The sequence below is a fragment of the Staurois parvus genome, unplaced genomic scaffold (assembly GCF_062004578.1).
Source record: "Staurois parvus isolate SC_StPar_1 unplaced genomic scaffold, SC_StPar_1.0 ptg000813l, whole genome shotgun sequence".
In the NCBI taxonomy this organism is placed as follows: Eukaryota; Metazoa; Chordata; class Amphibia; order Anura; family Ranidae; genus Staurois; species Staurois parvus.
In genome coordinates this window covers 4348034-4360220 of record NW_028318609.1, presented here as the reverse complement: position 1 = coordinate 4360220, position 12187 = coordinate 4348034, and the positions used below count along the sequence as shown (strand labels likewise).

The window sequence follows — 12187 nt, the reverse complement described above, 5'->3', positions numbered from 1 at the left end:
ACTGGTGCACATTGATGAGGAGGCACTGATGATGCTGCACTGATATGCAGCAATGATGGGCACTGATAGGTGACGCTGACTGGTAGCACTGCTGGGAGGCACTGATGGGTGGCACTGCTGGGCACTGGTGGATGGCACTGATCATCAGGGCACTGATCATCAGTGCAGATGTTCTCTATGACATTTGCTGGTTATCAGCAGTACTTTCCTCACGCTGTGACAGCGTGAGGAAAGTGCTGCCAATAACCAGCAACTGTATTTACTCTTTGATCTGCGGTGTCATTGGACACAGCTGATCATGTGGTAAAAGGCCGCTGTGATTGGCATTTTACCTCATATGTGATCAGCTGTGTCCGTAGGACAAAGCAATCATGGACAGCGCCAGGTGCGCGCCGCTGGGGACGTGCAGGAGGGCATGTTCTGGGAGGAGCTCTCTTAGAACTGGACAACCACGCTGTAGCCGTCTTTTGGCTATAGTGCGGTTGTGAAGTGGTTAAAGGCTCACCCGCCCATTTTTGTCCTATGAAGGAAGATAGTGCTGAGACTTGTACCTTGATTGAGCTATATGCCAAGCCTATATTCAGTGCTGTCTGTAGGAATTTTAGTATTTTGTGATGCTTGGAGTCAACGGAGAAAGGTTATGTTGTGATGCAAATCTACAAATTTTCTCCAGGTTCTAGAGTATGTAGTGCTTGTTGAAGCTTTCCTTGCTTTAAGTGCTGTCAAAATTACTTCCTCCGAGAGTCCTTGCGAATATAATCTGGCTGATTCAACAGCCAAACTGTTAGTTGCAGTCTCCTTGGATTGGGATGTACCAAATGCTCTTGCTGTAATAAATCCTCCCTGAAAGGTAGAGGTACTGGTGTGGCTGAGGCCAGAAGGGAAGAATTAATTGGATCCTATCTAAATTGGCCCTAGTACGTGTATGTATGAATGTACGTTAGGGATCTTGGATTGTACACCCCTTGAGGGTCAGGGACTGATGTGAATGTACAATATATGTATATATGTTAAGTGCTGTGTAAATTGACAGCGCTATAGAAGTACCTGAAATAAATAACAAAAAAATTAGAGGGATCGGAGGGAACACATATATAAAGAGAAACTGCCAAGGAATTGAGAAAGCATTCTGCAGTAATGCCTTGTCGCATCTGAACCTCATCACGAATTTCGGTAGTTGCGCATTCCCTGGTGTCGCCATCAGGTCTGTGATGGGTGTTGGCCAACTGGCAAAGATTGGTTGCAAATAGCGTCTGTTGGTGGGGAACTTCCGACTTAGCTGGTTTGCTATTTGATTCTGATCCTGTGGCCAGTCTATTTGGACAAACATATTTGGTGGTTTCTCCAGGAAGCCTATCTTGTATCCATTTTTCACTGTCCTTTGGTCCCAATGGTCCCCCCATCTTCAACATCCATATTCTCCAGAATGACGCCAACCTGTGTCCCACCTGGAGGGGCCGGATGGGCTGACAGTCAAAAAAAGATTTTTCGTTCGTCTTCGCAGCCTGTCCTGCTTGGGACTTTACTCCCCACAGGGAGGGGCTTTGTGTCCCTTTCAATTGCTGCCTAGCATCTTTCCAGCCTGTATGATCTGGCTTCCTGGGCTCTCCTGAAATCAAACTGCCCTGATCGGAAGGGTTGCTGTCTCTTCCTTGATGTCTGAGGTATCAGGCCTGATTTGCCACCTGTAACTCGCTAAATAGCTTCCTCTAGGGTCTTTCCTAACAACATCTTGCCGTTGTATTGAATGTTACACGAGGCCTGTTTTTGAAGCTCCATCTGCGGTCCAATTCTGCAGCCTAGGAGCCTTTTTCACCAGTATTGAATAAGCCATAAGTCTTGCTAGCAGCTTCACCAGATTTATAGAATACTCCACTAAAAATGCTGCCATCAGGTTGAGCTCTTTGAGGGTCACAATGATCTTTGCTGCCTCAATCCCTGAATTAATTCCATCTCCACATTCGAGATTTAAACCTTAAATGTCTAAGTCTCGAATGTGGGCTATGGCCGGACAACAAGCTGCTCCTGCGACCAAATAGATTCTTTTTAAGATTAGCATCTGCCCGCCTATCCATTGGATCTCTGAAGGTGCTCCAAGGGGAGAGACACATGTCTTGCAAGACACTGTAGCGCTGCATCCACTCCTGGCACTATTTCCCACAAAGCGGCCTAAATGGATATAATTTTGCAAACCAATTTTGGGTTCTGGCCTTCCGCCTCTGGTTTTTCCCATTTGTCCTCAACTTGCAGATCTCCTCAAAAAAAGAGAAGGAGGCTTCTTGTCTTTTGAGGGTAGGAAAAAAATCTCTTTGCCTTTTCCAGAGGTTGAGAGTCTTGATTCCAGTCTATGGCCTCCTTCACGGCCATAATATATGGGTCTATTAGACTGAAATCAAATAAATGATTGAGCAAGTCCTCCAATTCAGAAGAAAATCCTGAAGAAACTCCCAGCACAACTGGTGATTTTTGCTTTTGGTCCGGAGGGCTCCTTAATTTAGGTTCATAATTTGAACCACTTGCACTGGAGACTAAATGCTTGCTTTCGGCTACTGCCTCATGAATGTAATCCTTCACTCCGACTCCTTGTCTGTGGCCACATCTCTCATGCACTCGGCACACAACAGTTTCTCTGAAACTGATGGAGCCGCACAGGCCCAACATAGGCCTTCTGAGGGCCAACTTGTCTGCCTTGGCTTTGTGGCCAGAGCTCTACTGCAGCTTGGTATAACGGGCGAGTGAATCTTTTGTTTAGAGTGATACTCAGATCACGGAGATATTGAACAATGGCAGGACTTTTGTTTCTGCGAGTGTTCCTGCTCCTAAAAAAGAACAGGCATAACAATAGTTCTGTGGGCAGGAATCTTTTCACCATAGTCCCCCCAAAGCTCCCGCTACCTTTCAGCAGATCTTCACGCCTGCTGTGGCTGTGGTGAGCTCATGACTGAAGAGTGATGATCAGAGAAAAATGGATTTAAATCTTTACAGAGTATACACCATCCATCTCCACCCCTCTCTCCCCCCTGCTCTCTGTGTCCCCATTTTTTTTTATGTCTGTCCCTTTTAAATTGTCCTCCATCTCTACCTGTCACAAGCCAGTGCATTGAAAGATGACAGTGAGAGAGGACTCCTGGACAGGTAACTATGGAGCAAAGGAGGAAGACAGATGAGTGGAAAAAGCTGCCATGTTGTTTTGACCCGCATCCTAGCAGCCCATCCTGTGGGCTCTTACCACTGCTAACTGGAGTGTCAGCTGCGGTGCTCAGCGCTGCAGCCACAATGGCTTCCAGCCTTTAGCAGTTCAGTTGCTAGATAACCCTCAGGACGCTCCTACTGCGCTGCACTGTGCCCTGCCCCTGTTCACGTCAGCACCTGCGCTAGGAAGCAGAGAAGTGGCTCCTAAGTGAGCTAGCTGGAGGAGGAAGGAAAAGAATAGCAGTAAGACTCCTGTGCCCCTGTTGGCAAACCACAGCCTAAAAGTGTGTTAATTGAGCACAGTATGCCCCCAGCCCCGACACTCAGAGCATCCAGTATTTTAGGAGGGTTTACCTCTATTGCTTCTTAACCCTCCAACCCCAGGAGAGGCTTAACCTTGGGGAGGGGGAAGGTTCAGTAGGAGGGAATGCTGGTTGCTGTACCTTCAGTTGGCCTGGAGCAACCAAAAAAAGACAACAGGAAGGGAGGGGAAAGCCTCTCTTTTATTGAGCTGGAAAAGATGGTCTTCAGGATCCAGAGGGAGGAGTAAACCCAATGTGTGCTAATAGGAGGCCGACCAGGAAAAGAGGATTTCACAGAGGGAGATGAGGTGGATCCATTCACTGAGGGCTACATGTCCCCCCCAAAATGAGTCCACCTCATTTAAGCCATTTCTACCTGTGTGATGATATGTACTGTTGTAATTATTTGACTACACTGTATATTTTATTATTTTTGAACTTATGGTTTGGGTGTATTTGAGGGATACCATGTTGTTGTTTTTTACCATATTTTATTGTATTTGATCTATTTTCTTTTTTATTGTAGGATGCTTGGACTGCCTCCTGTGACCATTGGATCCCAATTCCAGGAGTTGCATTCCCATTTGCTTTCTTATTCACTAGCCCTTTGCAATGTGGGTTTGTTTATTCCGGGGCTGGTGCCTGGGGTTTTTTTGCACTTTCTTCCGCCGTTACAGATTGCGGGGGGTAGGATTGGTGTCACGTGTGTTTTTTCTTTCTGCCTTGATTGGTTCTCAGTCCAGTGGGTTCCACGCATGTGTTGGCTGCGTGATGTGAAGAGATCATCACATCCGCATGTGCTGGCTTCATGGCGTGAAGAGATCATCACATCTCGCACCCCTGCGTTCGGTACATGCTTGGTAAGTCATCTTTGCCGCCATCATGGAGACGACTTTGGGCCACCATTCCTGTTATGCCGGCAGCTGGTGGGGGTCTTTTTGTACCCTCCCCCCATGTGATGCTGGGGGGGCATGTCATTGCATTTCTGAGAGTAAGTCTTTCATGGTTATTTATTTTCATTTTGATATACACTATATTGCCTAAAGTATTAGGACACACCTCCAAATCATTGGATTCAGGTGTTCCAATCACCTTCATGGCCACAGGTGTATAAAACCAAGCACCTAGGCATACAGACTGCTTCTGCACGGCCACGGAAAATGACAGAGCGGGGTCAGAGCCTGCTGAATCGTACAGTGAGAAGAAATCGCCAACTGTCTGTATAGTCAATAGCTAAAAACCCCCTAACTTTGTGTGGCCTTCAGATTAGCACAACAACAGTGTGTAGAGAGCTTCATGGAATGGGTTTTCATGGCCAAGCAGCTGCATCCAAGCCTTACGTCACTAAGTGCAATGCAAAGCATCGGATGCAGTGGTGTAAAGCACGCCGTCACTGGACATTAGAGCAGTGGAGACATGTTCTCTGAAGTGATGAATCACACTTCTCTGTCTGGCAATCCAAAGGATGTGTCTAGATTTGCAGTTGCCAGGGGAACGGTACTTGCCTGACTGCATTTTGCCAAGTGTAAAGTTTGGTGGAGGGGGGATTATGGTATGGGGTTGTTTTTCAGGGGTTGGGCTTGGCCCCTTAGTTCTAGTGAAGGGAACTCTTAAGGCGTCAGCATACCAAGACATTTTGAACAATTTCATGCTCCCAACTTTGTGGGAAGAGTTTGGGGATGGCCCCTTCCTGTGTCAACATGACTGCGCACCAGTGCACAAAACAAGGTCCATAAAGACATGGATGAGAGAGTTTGGGATGGAGGAACTTGACCGGCCTGTATAGAGTCCTGACCTCAACCCAATAGAACACCTTTGGGATGAATTAGAGCAGAGACTGGGTTAGAAGAGTTGAAGCTGTTATAGCTGCAAAGGGTGGGCGAACTCAATATTGAATTCTACAGACTAAGACTGGGATGCCATTATAGTTCATGTGTATTTAAATGAAGGTGTCCCAAATCTTTTGGCAATATACTTGAATAGGCTGGACTTGAATAGGCCTTTTTCTTTTGGGGCACTGATATATATACACTGCTCAAAAAAATGAAAGGAACACTTTTTAATCAGCGTAAAGCATCAAGTCGGTAAAACTCCTTGGATATTGATCTGGTCAGTTAAGTAGCAGAGGGGGTTGTTAATCAGTTTCAGCTGCTATGGTGTTAATGAAAGTAATAACAGGTGCACTAGATGAGCAACAATGAGATGACCCCCAAAACAGGAGAGGTTTTACAGTTGGAGGCCACTGACATTTTTTTCCCTACTCATCTTTTCTATTTTTCACTAATCTTGCATTTGGCTAGGGCCAGTGTCACTACTGGTAGCATGAGGCAATACCTGGATCCTACAGAGGTTGCACAAGCAGTCCAACTCCTCCAGGATGGCACATTAATATGTGCCATTCCCAGAAGGTTTTCTGTGTCTCCCAGCACAGTCTCAAGAGCATGGAGGAGAATCCAGGAGATAGGCAGTAACTCTAGGAGAGCTGGACAGGGCCGTAGAAGGTCCTTAACCCATCAGCAGGACCGGTATCTGCTCCTTTGTACAAGGAGGAACAGGATGAGCACTGCCAGAGCCATACAAAATTATTTCCAGCATGCCACTGGTGTGAATGTCTCTGACCAAACAATCAGAAACAGAGTTCATGAGGGTGGCCTGAGGGCCGGACTTCCTCTAGTGAGCCCTGTGCTCACTGCCCGACACCATAGAGCTCAAATGGCATTTGCCACTGAACACCAGAATTGGCAGGTCCACCACTGGCACCCTGTGCTTTTCACAAATGAGGGCAGGTTCACTTTGAGCACATGTGACAGACATGAAAGGGTCTGGAGAAGCCGTGGAGAACATTATGCTGCCTGTAACATCGTTCAGCATGACCGTTTTGGTGGTGGGTCAGTGATGGTCTGGGGAGGCATATGCATGGAGGGATGCATAGACCTCTATAGGCTAGACAATGGCACCCTGACTGCCATTAGGTATCGGGATGAAATCCTTGGACCCATTGTCAGACCCTACGCTGGTGCAGTGGGTCCTGGGTTCCTCCTGGTGCATGACAATGCCTGGCCTCATGTGGTGAGAGTATGCAGGCAGTTCCTGGAGGATGAACGAATTGATACCATTGAATGGCCCTCATGCTCACCTGACCTAAATCCAATAGAACACCTCTAAGATATCATGTTTCAGTCCATCAGGCGCAGCCAGGTTGCACCTCAGACTATCCAGAAGCTCAGTGATGCCCTGATCCAGATCTTGGAGGAAATACCCCAGGACACCATGGGGTTTATTTACTAAAGCTGGAGAGTCCAAAATCAGACTCCCTTCTGAATAGAAACCAATCAGCTGCTAACCTCAGCTTGTTCAATGAAGCTTTGGCAATGAAACCTGGAAGCTGATTGGTTTCTTTGCAGAAGGGAGTCTGATTTTGGACTCTCCAGCTTTAGTAAATAAACCCCCATCTGTCGTCTCAATAGGAGCATGCCCCGATGTTGTCAGACACTGCATACAAGCACATGTGGGCTATACAAACTACTGAGTACCATTTTGAGTTGCTGCAATGAAATTTCAGCAAAATAGACTAGCTAGCCACAATATTTTTTCACTTTGATTTTCAGGGTGTCTTTGAATTCAGCCCTCTGTAGGTTGATAATTTTCATTTCCATCAAATGATGGGACATCCTTACATTCCTAACATATTTCCCAGTCCATATCACGATAGATATCCAGCATGATACTTTTCCCCATTGAAATCTGATGTGTTTTCAAAGTGTTCCTTTAATTTTTTTGTGCAGTGTATTTAATTTGTAGTGCTTTTTTATTCTACTTTATCCTGGAGTCCCTATAGGGTATCTGGGCTTATTTCATTCACTTTACATCACAATCATCCATTTTGTTGTCACTGTACTTATCTGTTGGTACATTGGAAATGTGGGTCCTCGAGTCCACCCTTTAATGTATCTATTTTTCCCTTTCCTACTCATGCTTTTCTGGGTTTTTTTTAATCAATAATGTGACATTTTCTTTGCTCCTCCAGTTTTTGCGGCTCTACCATTTCCACTCTCGATTATGGTAGTGAGCTTCTGATTGGTCTGGTCTTCCTCACAACTCCCAGCTGGGACAGCATGGGCTAGTTGGCATATTCCTGTTATACCTCCTATGTATGGGCCAGCATTCACTTGGTTTCTTTTTTTTACCTTTGGTGAATTAGTAACTATTATACTGTGGTCTTTTTGCCCCTTTTTTTGTTTTTTTTTTTGTGTAATTTTCCTAACGACCTGGTTTCTCCATAGACATTTATGACTCACAAAACGAATCTAAATCTGTGCAAGAGCGTTTCTACTGTGAATTTTTCAAGATGCTGAACATACGTGTAACTACTCATGATATACTGCATGTATATCATTACTTTTTGTGCTGTATTAAGGTTTTTATGCCTAGCTTGAGCTTTTTTAATATGTCTATTTTCAATAAAATGTGAAGTTTTTTACTGTTCTTGTTGTTTCATGAAGTCCCTTGGGCACTTCTTTTGGTTTTGTATCATGAGTATATGATTAGTAACCAGGGATAGAGAAACATTGGAATTTAGTATCTTTTTAGCTTGAGGTGATTGTAGCTGTATTAGTGCACTTGCGACAGAAACAATTGAGTACTGACGTGATACTTTTTTTATTTGCACTAACATACAATTTTGAGGACAAGCTTTCGGGGTATGTCCCCTTCTTCAAGGTCCAAGCAGTACTATTACAACGTTTTAGCAGAATGTTAGAAGAGATATGGGGGATGAGAAAAAAAAAAAGGCAGAAAGAAACACAAGCCTAGGGTTAGCCTAGAGATAAGACACAGCAAAGCAAAAGCAAAGACTGGGAGGGGGGGGGAGAACAACACTCACAGAGGGAGTCATAAAAATGTTGGATAATGATTGAGGAATCCCAAGTCCAAATTAAGGCCCTTATCTCGTGTCAAATAGAATTATCATTCTTAGTTCAAAAGTTTTTCTTTCCTGAATGGATTTGAAATTTCCATTAAGAACTAAAACATTGAGGTCTTCCATAATGTGGTCTGGTTGTGCAAAATGGTGTCCCACAGTTGTGCAAAAGTCATCTTCTTTATGTTCCTTGTTGGTAGGTCTGTGCAAATTCATCCTTGTTTGCAACTTCTGTCCTGTTTCGCCAACATAAGATTCTTTGCTACACTTTCTGCACTGGATAAGGTACACAACATTACTGGATCCAGAGATATTGAAGATCTCTTTTGAGTGTCTGACATTTTTTGATGGATTGATTTGGTTGCACAGTTTGCAGCGTTTTTTATTGCAGGGTTTGCTTCCATTATTTGTGACCTCATAATCAGAAGGAAGTTTCTTACTGATTAGTTTATTTCTGAGGTTGGGGGGTTGTCTGAAGGCCAGTATTGGGGGTTGCTGGAATATTTCTTTCAGAGTTCCATCCTCTGTTATGATGGGTTGTAAATCTTTGATTATTTTTCTTATTCCTTCTAGTGCTGGGTTGTATGTGGTTACTAGAGGTACACGTTTTTTTGTTTTTTTTCTCTTTGTACTGAAGTAGATTTTCCCTTCGGGTTCTCAAGGCTGTGTTTATGCTGGTGTTGATAGTTTTGTCCTTTCTTATGGAAGGAGTCTGCTAGTGTCCCAAGATGTTTATCTCTGTCTCTTGGGTCAGAACATATTCGGTGGTATCTAATGGCCTGACTGTGTATGATAGCACGTTTCTTATGTTGGGGGTGGAAGCTAGAACTGTGGAGGTAGTTGCATCTGTTAGTGGGTTTCCTGTATATTGAGGTGTGAAGCGTGTCATCCCTGATGTATACTGTGGTGTCTAGGAAGTTGACGTGTGTGTTTGAGTATTCCATTTTTAGTTTGGTTGATGGATGAAAAGTTTTGATGGATGAAAAGTTTGGACATGGGATTCCTCAATCATTATCCAACATTTTTATGACTCCCTCTGTGAGTGTTGTTCTCCCCCCCACCCAGTCTTTGCTTTTGCTTTGCTGTGTCATCTCTAGGTTCACCCTAGGCTTGTGTTTCTTTCTGCTTTTTTTTTTTTTTTCATCCCCCACATCTCTTCTAACATTCTGCTAAAACGTTGTAATAGTACTGCTTGGACCTTGAAGAAGGGGACATACCCATAAAGGCTGTAAAAGCAATCATTTCTCCTTCTCTCTGGCTGCATTCCTGCAGCCATTGAGAAATAGTGTGAGAGCTGTGATTGGTCACAGCTTGTCACATGGTACAAGGCTGTTGTGAATAGCCTTGTATCATGTGACCTCTGTGATCATTCACAGATTTCACACGTAGTAAGCAATGATGTTAGGAAGTGACATCTTGTTTACTACTATTCATGTGATCACTAATTGGCCAATCAGTGATCACATGAATCGGGACCTCACGCAGAGGTCCCGTACAGTGGTCAGGGAGCGTGCGCAGGCAATGGATGTAGGAGGACGTTTAGAAATATCCACTTGCATCGGCAGCTCTCCCCTCTGGCAGTTTATCTACATGGGCCAGACGGGAAGTGGTTAAAGCAATCCACTGAGCTGGCTAGAACCAACTCTTGAAGGAGTCTATTCTACATTTTCACAGCTCTCACTGTGAAGAAACCTTTCCGTGTTTGGAGATTAAATTTCTTTTCCTCCAGACGTAAAGAGTGCCCCCTTGTCCTCTGTGTTGACCTCAGGGTGAATAGCTCTACACCGAGTTCACTATATGAACCACTGATGTATTTATACATGTTGACCACATCCCCCCTTAATCTCCTCTTCTCAAAAGAGAATACATTCAGTTCCACTAATCTTTCCTCATAGCTGATCTCCTCCATGCCTCTTACCAGTTTGGTTGTCCTTCTGGGTACTGTCTCCAGTTCCCCGATGTTCTTTTTGTGAATTGGTGCCCAAAACTGAACTGCATATTCCAGATGAGGTCTTTCTAATGATTTGTACCGGGGTAAAATGATATCTCTCTCTCTGGAGTCTATACCTCTGTCAATACAAAAGAGGATTTTGCTAGCTTTAGAAACTGCAGATTGGCATTGCGTGCCATTATTAAGCTTGTGATCTACCAGAACTCCCAGATCCTTCTCCACCATTGATTCCCCCAGTTGTACCCCCCTAGTATGTATGATGTATGCATATTCTTAACCCCCAAGTGCATAAACTTACATTTATCAACATTAAATCTCATTTGCCACATAGTTGCCCAATTAAACAGTGCATTGACGCTCTCTTTACAACTTACCTTTTCTTGGAGCAGGTCCAGTGACACCCCGTATAAGTTGCATGCCGGTGATCCTGAGGGGATCATTGGCATGCAAACTATACGGGGTGACACTGGTGTAGCAGCACGATGTGTCTCCCATGTAGATGTCCCCCCTGAAGCAACTGCGCATGTCCCGGTTTCAGGTACAATCAATCGATTGATAGAACTACTGCTATCATCGATTGATCATGCCTGAAACAGGGACATGTGCAGTTGCTTCAGGGGGGACATATCTACATAGGACACATCTTGCCACTACACCTGGACCCGCTCCAAGAAAAGGTAAGTTGTAAAAAAAGCCGACGATCTCCGCAGGATGAGTCGGAGTCTGATCCATTATGCTCAATTGTCTCGATTGTCTTTGAACTAGTGGCGTCCCGAGGCAGGTGCGAGGGTGTAGTCTGCACGGGGTGACACCGACTGCACGGGGTGACACCAGACCCGCTCCACAAAAAGGTAAGTTGTAAAGCAACCCGACGATCCCCACAGGATGGATCTGATCCATCCTGCGGGGATCGTCGGCCTTCTTTACAACTTACCTTTTCTTGGAGCGGGTCCGGTGCCACCCCGTATAGGTTACATGCCGTCGATCCTGCGGGGATCATCGGCATGCTACCTATACGGGGTGACACCGGATCCGCTCAAAGAAAAGGTAAGTTGTAAAGAAAGCTGACAATCCCCGCAGGATGGATCGCATCTGCGGATTGAGGATAATGGGTCAGAGACCGATCCATTATCCTCAATCCGCAGATCCGATTCATTCTGCGTGGATCGTCGGAGGGGGTGTCACCAAGTGTTACCACACCGGGTGACACCAACCCTAGGGACGCCTCTGGTCCCAACACTGAACCTTAGGGTACACCACTGACAACCCTAGACCATGCAGAGTATGAATCATTAACCACTACTCTTTGAATACGATCATAAGAGTTCTCATTTATAATGAACCTTAAAACTTGCATGTGGGATTAACATTTGTAATTATTAGCATTGCATGAAAAATGTTTTCTCCTCTGCTTGGTAATGAATCAAGCTTTAGTTACTTTGCACCACTGAGCAATAATTATGCTGGTATGCCTGCTTGGTTTACCAGATTTTCATGCATCAAGCCCTGAGACTCTTCATTTTTAAGTCTGGCAAATTCTTTAGTAGCCATAACTTTAGTCCAGGGGAGGAGAACTCAGGCAGGGCTAACAGCGCTGCTTGGGGTTTCAGAGTAGCAGAGGCACTGTGCTGTCAACCCAAACCGGAAGTTCTAAGCTCACTGGATTTCTTGCAGGATCAACATTTTTTTTGATTTTTTTACTTGCTGACAAAACATGAAGAAATGTGCTTATACTGCAGAGATGTACTGAATGTTATTTTAATATACTTTAATACTGTGCAGGTCATCAACGGGCATGCAGATAATCAAATAAGTAAGCATCCA

General features: G+C 44.8%; 1 pseudogene; it reads right to left on the bottom strand.

Annotated features, from left to right (window-relative positions):
• Nucleotides 1-1566: 1566 nt before the first annotated feature.
• LOC149444158 (uncharacterized) lies at nucleotides 1567-11914 on the bottom strand (annotated as a pseudogene).
• Between the last annotated feature and the right edge of the window lie 273 nt (nucleotides 11915-12187).